This window comes from Sitophilus oryzae, unplaced genomic scaffold (assembly GCF_002938485.1).
Source record: "Sitophilus oryzae breed Bouriz unplaced genomic scaffold, Soryzae_2.0 scaffold_738_pilon_pilon, whole genome shotgun sequence".
Lineage (NCBI taxonomy): Eukaryota > Metazoa > Arthropoda > Insecta > Coleoptera > Curculionidae > Sitophilus > Sitophilus oryzae.
Genome location: NW_022147349.1, coordinates 2040731 through 2051327, shown reverse-complemented (window position 1 = coordinate 2051327; position 10597 = coordinate 2040731).

Sequence of the window (10597 nt, the reverse complement as noted above, 5' to 3'; positions counted from 1 at the left end):
TAGATTTTTTATTATTTCTGACAAAAAAAGCAAGCATAGAAAAAAAAGGACTACGCCACTGGATTGTGCTTAAAAAAGTGCCTTAAGAACGTTTTTACACAATTTTATTATTCCGCAAAATAAAAAAGTTATGGGCAATTTTCAAAATGGTAAAAAATTCAAAAAGACTCCGTATCTCAGTTGGCAGTGAAAATATCAACAGGCGGTTTGTGCCACTAAACGTGTCTCAGAAATCGAGCCCATGACATCTATGTCGGTTTTGCTTTATCTAGTCAGGAAATAGGTTTTCTCTGATAAAACAAACCAATTTCGACCACCCTGTACAATTCGGTAACTTTTTTTGCATATAATATTATCTAAAATTAATAGATTTTATAGTAATTCAATTTTTGTAAAGAAATGTTGATTTCAGTACGGTAAAAATTATCAGTGACGCAAAATTTGTAAATTCTATCAGACAAAATGATAATATATACGGTGTACTATTTAAAAATTTGAGATTATTCAATTTTAAATAGTCGAAATTCATGTATTAGAGCTAATATCTCGCAGTCGAGCTAGGGCCTACCAAAAACACGTCCAGACTATGGCGTGAGCTTTCGTTGATCGGCCATCGCAAAACCGACAGGGGACGGATAGCAACGAGGCTCCGTGGGTTGTAGACCCATCCTTACTTAGCATATTTGGAATGTCTCGCACTCGTCTCGCTCTCGTCTCCTCAGGTCTGGACGCACCTTAATATTTTAAAACTTTTCTCGCCTCTTATTTCTCTGCTACTAAATTCTGATTTTTATCAAAAAATACATCTTTACCACGTCTGTTTTATTTCAAATTTCGTTACCTTCGCTTGTCACAGCATAAATTAAATAAAGTTTAAGCATCGTCACGCCTTTAAACCTTTGTCATAAAATGTGTTTGTTATTCTGAAATTATTCGAAGAAAAATTACGAAAAACAATTAAAGAATGGTTTGAGGAGGATGGTTCTTCAAGACAAAAATAATAATATTAATAAAAAAAGGTAATTGGGTCACGAAGGATAGGTTCGTCTGTTATTGCCAAAATTCTGCTGAATGAATCATCGTAAGGTGTGAAATGTCAGCGAAATAAAATGAATTTAGTTTATTGCGATATGATGAAATAGGAACGTTATATTTTGAACCATGAAAAATGGGAATTAATAACAAATTGGATGTACATTCATTGATTTTTATCTTTACTTATAGGGTGATCCATTTTTATAAACAAGACTTTAAAAAAATATCTAAATTGAAACGAACAACTTAAAAGGAAAAAATTAAATAAAAGGTGCTTAAATTCAATGTTGAATAAATACCTGTAAAAAAGTAAACATTAGGTTAAATAAATCATTTTGTTTTCCTATTCTATTTATTTCAAATATGTACGTTATATGTACCTAGATACGTTGAAATCGACAAGTTCCGTCAATCAGTTTGCCAATATCGCAAAACGTTTAAGCGATTTCTACAAATTTTCCTTGTTGTAAACACGATAAATCATTATTTTATTAATTTATAGATTGTACGAAGGCAGAAAAGTATGGCTTAAGTACACACACACAAGCGCGCGCTAGTAATCGCCATGGTAAAACACAATTAGTCATAAATTAATTAATTTAACGTTCTACCTGACCCCGATCCGCAGATAAGGACTCTAGTGACTATACACCGATATTTATTTAATATTTCTATATTTAAAACTTCTGTTACAATACTAATTCTATAAATAACAAATGTTCGATATTACGAGGGAACTGTAAAGACTTCAAACAAATAGTTATAACCTCTGGTTATAACGATATGATAGTAGAGGTGGGCAAAGATTAAACGAATATTAAAAATGAATCGTGAGATTCTGTTCACCGCTTAGAATACGGTTCGTTCAATTGAATCGTGGCCAGCATGAATCAATCCATAAAATTTAGTCAAACGAGTCGTAAGAATTGAATCGGATCACAATGCGACTCGTTCGTTTCTACGGCTCGTTCGTTCAAAGAATCTTCAGAACTGATTCATTGATTACAATTCGGTTCGTTCAACTGAATCGTGGCTAGCATGGATCCATACAATTTGAACGAACAAGTCGTAAAAAAGAGCCCTGAGAATTGAATCCGATCACAATGCGACTCGTTCGTTCCTACGGCTCGTTCGTTAAGAGAATATTGAGAATTGATTCGTTCAATTGAATCGTGGCCAGCATGGATCAATAAAATTTGAACGAACGAGTCGTAAAAAAGAGTCTTAAGAACTGAATCCGATCACAATGCGACTCGTTCGTTTCTACGGCTCGTTCGTTCAAAGAATCTTCAGAATTGATTCATTGATTAAAATTCGGTTCGTTCAATTGAATCGTGGCCAGCATGGATCAATAAAATTTGAACGAACGAGTCGTAAGAAAGAGCCCTAAGAATTGAATCCGATCACAATGCGACTCGTTCGTTTCTACGGCTCGTTCATTCAAAGAATCTTCAAAATTCATTCATTCATTACAATTCTGATCCTTCAATTGAATCATGGCCAGCACCGATCCCTAAAATTTGAACGAACGAGTCGTAAAAGAGTCGTAAGAATTGAATCGGATCACAATGCGACTCATTCGTTTCTACGGCTGGCTCGTTCAAAGAATGTTGAGAATTGATTCATTGATTACAATTCGGTTCGTTCAATTGAATCGTGGCCAGCATGGATCAATAAAATTTGAACGAACGAGTCGTAAAAAAGAGTCTTAAGAACTGAATCCGATCACAATGCGACTCGTTCGTTTCTACGGCTCGTTCATTCAAAGAATCTTCAAAATTCATTCATTCATTACAATTCTGATCCTTCAATTGAATCATGGCCAGCACCGATCCCTAAAATTTGAACGAACGAGTCGTAAAAGAGTCGGATCACAATGCGACTCATTCGTTTCTACGGCTGGCTCGTTCAAAGAATGTTGAGAATTGATTCATTGATTACAATTCGGTTCGTTCAATTGAATCGTGGCCAGCGTCGATTCCTAAAATTTGAACGAACGAGTCGTGAAAAAGAGTCGTAAGAATTAAATCGGATCACAATGCGACTGGTTCGTTTCTACGGCCCGCTCGTTCAAAGAATCTTACGAGTCTTATAAAATTTGAATCCGATCACAATGCGACTCGTTCGTTTCTACGGCTCGTCCGTTCAAAGAATCTTCAGAATTTCATTGATTACAATTCGGTTCGTTCAATTGAATAATGGCCAGCACCGATCCATAAAATTTGAACGAACGAGTCGTAAAAGAGTCGTAAAATTGAATCCGATCATAATTCTACCCGTTCGTTTCTACGGCTCGCCCGTTCAAAGAATCTTCAGAATTTAATTGATTACAATTCGGTTCGCTCAATTGAATCATGACCAGCACCGATCCATAAAATTTGAACAAAAGAGTCGTAAGAATTGAATCCGATCACAATACGACTCGTTTGTTTCTACGGCTCGCCCATTCAAAGAATCTTCAGAATTGGTTCCTTGATTACAATTCGGTTTGTTCAATTGAATCGTGGCCAGCACCGATCCCTAAAATTTGACCGAACAAGTGGTAAAAAAAGTCGTAAGAATTGAATCCGATCACAATGCGACTCGTTCGTTTCTACGGTTCGCTTGTTCAAAGAATGTTTAGAATTGATTCATTGACTACAATTCGGTTCGTTCAACTGAATCGTGGTCAGCGCCTATTCTTAAAATTTGAACGAACGAGTCGTGAAAAAGAGTCGTAAAAATTGAATCGGATCACAGTGCGACTCGTTCGTTTCTACGGCTCGTCCGCTCAAAGAATGTTCAGAATTTCATTGATAACAATTCGGTTCGTTCAATTGAATCATGGCCAGCACCGATCCATAAAATTTGAACAAACGAGTCGTAAAAGAGTCGTAAAAATTGAATCCGATCATAATTCTACCCGTTCGTTTCTACGGCTCGCCGGTTCAAAGAATCTTCAGAATTTAATTGATTACAATTCGGTTCGCTCAATTGAATCATGGCCAGCACCGATCCATAAAATTTGAACGAAAGAGTCGTAAAAATTGAATCCGATCATAATTCTACCCGTTCGTTTCTACGGCTCGCCGGTTCAAAGAACCTTCAGAATTTAATTGATTACAATTCGGTTCGCTCAATTGAATCATGGCCAGCACCGATCCATAAAATTTGAACGAAAGAGTCGTAAGAATTGAATCCGATCACAATGCGACTCGTTCGTTTCTACGGCTCGCCCGTTCAAAGAATCTTCAGAATTGATTCATTGATTACAATTCGGTTTGTTCAATTGAATCGTGGCCAGCACCGACCACTAAAATTTGACCGAACAAGTCGTAAGAATTGAATCCGATCACAATGCGAGTCGTTCGTTTCTACGGCTCGTTCGTTCAAATAATCTTGAGAATTGATTCATTGATTACAATTCGGTTCATTCAATTGAATCGTGGCCAGCACCGATCCATAAAATTTGGACGAACGAGTCGTAAGAATTGAATCCGATCACAATGCAACTCGTTCGTTTCTACGGCTCGCCCGTTCAAAGAATCTTCAGAATTCATTCATTGATTACAATTCGGATCGTTCAATTGAATCATGGCCAGCACCGATCCCTAAAATTTGATCGAACGAGTCGTAAAAGAGTCGTAAGAATTGAATCGGATCACAATGCGACTCGTTCGTTTCTACGGCTCGCTCGTTCAAATAATCTTGAGAATTGATTCATTGATTACAATTCGGTTTGTTCAAATAAATTGTGGCCAGCACCGATCTTGGCCATGACTTCATCAAAATCGCAATTTTCTAGGCTTAATGTTGTTTTTTTCGAAAAATTACTGAGTTATAGCCAATTCTTATCTTTTTCAAATAATTTCACTTAGTTAACAATGGAAAGAAGATCAATCGTCGTTGCTCTCAGATATGTCAAACTGTCACATACAAACAAAAATATTTTATCGAAACACATCTAAACTGCAAATATGAATTTTTCAAATAAAAAAAAGTGTGTGGGATTATTGGTTCAACTCTTCTTGGACCATACATTTTCGAGGACACGTTGACCGGTAAACGTTACTTACGCTTTTTATAGAGAACGGCTTTCAGGACATGTTATAAAATTTAAATTTGGAGACTCGCGCATCAGTAGAGTGGTTTCAACATGACTTTCATTATGACGCTCCCCCTCATAATGAAAGAAATGTTAAAAATTATTTATATTCAAATAAGGAAATAAGTAAAAAAAGGTAAAAATTGGCTATAAGTTATAGCCTAAAACATAGTAATAATTTATATCGCTGGAAAGCTTTAAAAATTACGCTTTTTATGAAGACTTTTATGAAGACTAACTATGGTTTTTATTTATAAAAACATAAATTGCTTGTTTATGTTGAAGTTAATATTAAATCCAACTCTATAACGATATTGAATTTCAAAAACTCTCCTGATTTCTGTCATACAAGTGTAAAAATATACATTATATTTTTTAGTATACTTAATATTTCTATTATCTCTATAATTCTACAACTACTCTTGTATATTTTATATACTTTCTGACGTCATCGCAACTTAATAGATATAAGATTGACAATTTTATGGCATTAGCATTCGAAACGTTCAATGAATCGGGCAGAGAAAAATCAAGAGGTATGGTCTAAAACGCTTTCCTAGTAATAAATATAATTAAGTAAAGTAATTATAACAAGGTATAATAGGAAACAGCAATTTAAATAATTTAATAAGTAATGATCATAAGAACGCAGAACATGCTTGTAGTAAGTGTCCTATTATCATAATTTTGAAAGAAATTCTGAAAGTCTAAAAATAAATATAAATATACATAGATACAATTCTCATATCATCATAATTTATATAGACAAACTTTAATTGTACAGAAAAATGTATATACCTCTGTGACGGATTCATATCATCAAAAAAGTCCTATAGTCTGGTCACCTTGTACTCAAAAAAGCTTTTGGGGGCAAAGTTTTGGGGTAGTTCTGATTTCTACAGTTTATTATGTTTTTTGGGGTGCTGAATTCGAATCTGATGTTTGCTAACAAAAATTTGTGACTGAACATGGAAAGAAAAATACAAAAAAGTAGAAAAATTTGGATTTTTTGCAGTTTTTTGTTTATAACTTTAAAAATGCCAACTTTCCGTAAATAATCTTTCTATTCAAAATTAAAGTAAATATAATTTTTGTTATTTAAGTTTTTTCTCTGTAAAACTCATGCTTTGAATAGTAGCATCTTTTGGTTGTCACGCAAATAGGAAATAGGTATCTACTTTTTGTACGCCAATACTCTTAATTTATTATTAAAGTCTAGTATGTGTTATTTTTTAGTTAAATGTTATATACATTGATTTCAACAATATATACCTTCCAATAATAAAAAAATCAAATTTATCTTAAATTTAAAGTATATGTGTAAATACAAGTGCAGGTATAGTTGCAGATGAAAGAATCCACTGTCAGTTGTTAAACGAGAAAAGTGTAGAGCGCATTAAGGTTGATTCTCACTATACCTTCCATATCAACTCCCTTCCGTTTACATAAAATATTGTATCATGTAAATGAATAGGACAATGCACACTATCCGTTCCGTTTCCCTTCCGTTCATACATATATATCCTTTCCTTCCATACATTTTTTTGGCGGACGGACTGAAGCGTATCGGAAACAGCGTTGTCAATTTCTTAATTTGTACCAGCTCTGTTAAAATTTTGCTGATATTTATTTATTCTTCCACCTCTTAATTAAATCTATTGCCTTTTTCAAAAGATACAAATTTTTAAAATAAAACTTTCGTAATCATATAAATTATACTATAAAAAGTATGGAACTGATACGGAACGGAAGCTTACGTATAGCGTCCATACCAAATGCGGAACGGATATAAAATGGATATGGAAGGGAAACGGAAGGTATAGTGAGAATCGACCTTAAATGGGCGATAATTCATGAACTATGAAATTTAAATGAAGTTCACTTCTTGCAATAATGAACAACTCTGTACAGATATAAAACAGAACTATATTACAATCCAACCACACTTTGCCAACTTCCAACGAATTCCCATAGTAAAACAATCAGGTAATACATTTTTGCGGTTCGAGCTTAGTTCCTATTTTCTTTCTCTCTTATCATTTTTGATGGCTACTCTGAGAAGATTGTGGAAGCACCAAGGGCATAAAAGATCGACAATTATGCAAAGAAAGCAATCTGCTGCAATAGTATTCACTGATTCCATAGTGCCTACTATTTTACAGAAAAGACAAAAATTGTATCACATCAAACTGAGGAGAATGCCGATGCCCTTATTGCGAGAAGTACACCTTGGCCTCATTAAATAAGTACTTAACAATAAGGGGGGATATTTATCTTTTGGTAATTTTGATTTGCCTATGTAGTCTTGTATAAAGAATGCCTTCTTTCTAAAACCAGAAAAAGGACAGGTATCTCAAACACTATGATACCTTCTCTTACAGCCGACAAAACTATGTTCTAATATAAAATCTAAAAGAGTTTTGGACTTCCATTGTCTTTATTTATTTTGCTTACACAACGTTTCGGTCAGAAGTATCATTGACTATCAGTTAACACTTGTCAGTGACGCACACTTGACATTTATCAGTGATACTCCTGACCGAAACGTTGTGTAAGCAAAATAAATAAAGACAACGGAAGTCCGAAACTCTTTTAGTTTTAATACCGAATCATTGTCTACCACATTCAAACTGGATAACGTATGTTCTAATACTATATGTAATCCTTAAATTATATTAATCCTTCACGCAATAAATAAGTGTGACACAACACACAACTTCGGAAATGATTAAAAGGGGAAATTTAAATTTCATAAAGTTTTACATAAATATAATGACGTGAATCCGTCATTGATGTCTTTAAATGTCCCCAAGCAAACTAGGACGATACTGCAGAAGTCAAAAACTTATTTCTAATGGATCTACGGATATAGTAGACAGCTATATAGAAATCAGACTGCACTGGACCATTTTGAGGTACAGGCAATAAATATTTCCGTCTTATAAAAATAACACATAATACTGCTTCACTGCACGATCACTAAGAGTTCTTTCAAGTGCAGGAGGGGCTATCCAACCAAACCGCATATAATGTGCAAACAAGTAATCCAAACGAGTGGTAGTAGGATGTAGAATGAGTGAGAGGGAGGGGGGTTACTCTTACTACACTGCGACCTTAAAGATCTATTGTGCCCCCCTTCCTTGAGTCATCACACAGTCTATAACCCATCATACCTCTGTTGTAGAGGGGACAGGGTATTTCCCATCCTCCTCTGTCAACAGATGCTTTTCCTCCGAGGGTACACACCCTTCCACAGTTGGAGTTTGGCCCTCCGTGCCCTTCACAGTCGAGGAGCTTGCCTCCGGCTGAGGTACCCGTGAGGTGTAGGCTGGAGGATCTATCTCCATTTTCTCCACCTCTTTAACTCTCTCCTTAGACCTGATACCAGTGTTGTCCCGTATCTATAATAGGATATGTCCCTCTTTCTCTATTGCCTCTTTGGATTTGAGGTCAATTCCTATTGTAAGGACTTGACCATGACCTTCCTCCCTCGAGTTGATGACTCGCCAACTCGATGTACTTACATTGAAGTTCTGACCCTGGATAAGGCTTTTTAAGCTAAGGTGCGATTTCCCACCAACCAATTCGCCGATTCTTGAGATACACAATCTATGAGGATCATGACCACACGAAAGTGTATCCCCGTAAAACTCAGCTGATCCACATTTTGTAGATCGTTGTGTTGCGATTCGATCGCCACTACTTCGTCCAGTATAGCCTCTTCTAGAGAAGTTTGCTGGTCGGTGGTCAGAGCAACCTCTGGGAAATCCTTTGGCAGCACCGCCATTTTCACTTGTCCAGCAATAGAGGCAAAGCTGGTGATACGCCCCTGTTTGCCTCCCGGTGTTGGACGGCTTTCCGTTCTGGCTTTTTTCTCTCCCTGCCGGAGAAGAGGTGAGAGGTTCTCGCTCCCTCTCTTACCCTTTGATGGAGATGAGTCAGGTTGTTTCTTGGTTTCTTTTTTCCCTTTCGGAGGTGTGCCCTCGCTTTTGCTTCCTCTGAAGTAAGTCCTTCATAGAGCAGCCGAAGGTATCTCCGTGCTTCTGCTCCGCTAAGATCTACTCTCAGAGGATCGTCCAGCCAGCCTGGTTGACCCAGGCCGGGTAGACAAAACGGTAGCCTGCGCCGCTTATTGGGTCTAGAGGCAGGCTCCCGACCCGTTCTGGAAAAGGTGGTAGCTTGTGTGCTACTTATGGAGGATGATCTCAAGCAAGTATCAGCCGCCCCTCTTGTAGTTTCCTTTGGATTTGGTCCCTTGGAACTTTCATTGGTAATGTTCCCAGTGACGCTAGGGGGCTTCCCCACAGCTTCACCGGCGGTGTAGATCTCATAGTGTTCCCACGAGTCGCTCGGGATAATCGGTCCACTTCTATAGAGCCCCGCATGTAAAAGTAAGGAGTAAATACACTGCCCCCTGGTGCCCCAAGGTTGAGACCAGTAAAGGCTAGTCTTCTATCTAGCCACGCATCCCTTTGACATGGTCCCGCCATCTTAGGATTTAGGTTTTTGGTGAGGTTGTTTTTTATTGGTCCGGGCGGTAAAACCAATACCCCCCTACACCCTCTACAAGTGAGACATGACCAGACAGTAGAGGGTGCCTGGAATGACGGACAGGATAACCACGTCCGGCATCACTATCTGACTTGGTGTGATTCTCTGGCCGCGACACTACAGCCAGGGACAAGACAATGAGATGCTTCTTATGTCGGGTCCAGACCAGGGCGACAAAAAGTAAACACCATTTTGAGACAAAAACAAGACAAAATTGTCACAAAAAATGGAGACTTCTGACAAGACAAACTTGAGACAAATTGTTCACACCGCAATGATAAAAGTAGAACACAGTCAAAAGTTTAGTTGTTGCGAATGAAAATCAGCGCTATTGCCGAATTTCACACTTTTTCCCTAAATCTAACTACAAAACTCCGGAAACGTCTAAAAACCCTTTTTCCAACTGCCGTTTTAATTTATACCGTTTATTTTCCTTTGAATAAAGTTTCCGTGAAAAGCCAAACGACTAGAAACGGGGGGAGAAAACCTGAAAGCAGGTCCTTTTACTACAGGCTGCATTTTCCAACGGAGAACCAAAGGGTTTCCAGCTGGCGAAGCAGGGAACTTTTTCGAGTACGCAACTCGGTAATTAACATCGAAGGTTCTGTTTTGCTCTTGTTTGGTCTGCTCCGATTTTTCAATACTCTGTGCCGCTGTGTGTATGCGTTAAAAGTTCAGTCGGCATTTGCAAGGGGTGACCCAGTGGTTTCGAAAAAAGTTCGTAGCGTTTTTGCTTGCTGAGAACAGCTTTAAAAACAAAATAACTCGATAGAAGAAGTATATACAATACGGTCGAAAAAAAAACGGCGTCAAAGACGGCTGGGGAATGAAAATCTATACTAATATTATAAAATCCTTAAGTGACTGACTCACTGATTTATTACGATCCTGCTCAAACCACTCAACGTAAGAAGCTCAATTTTGGCA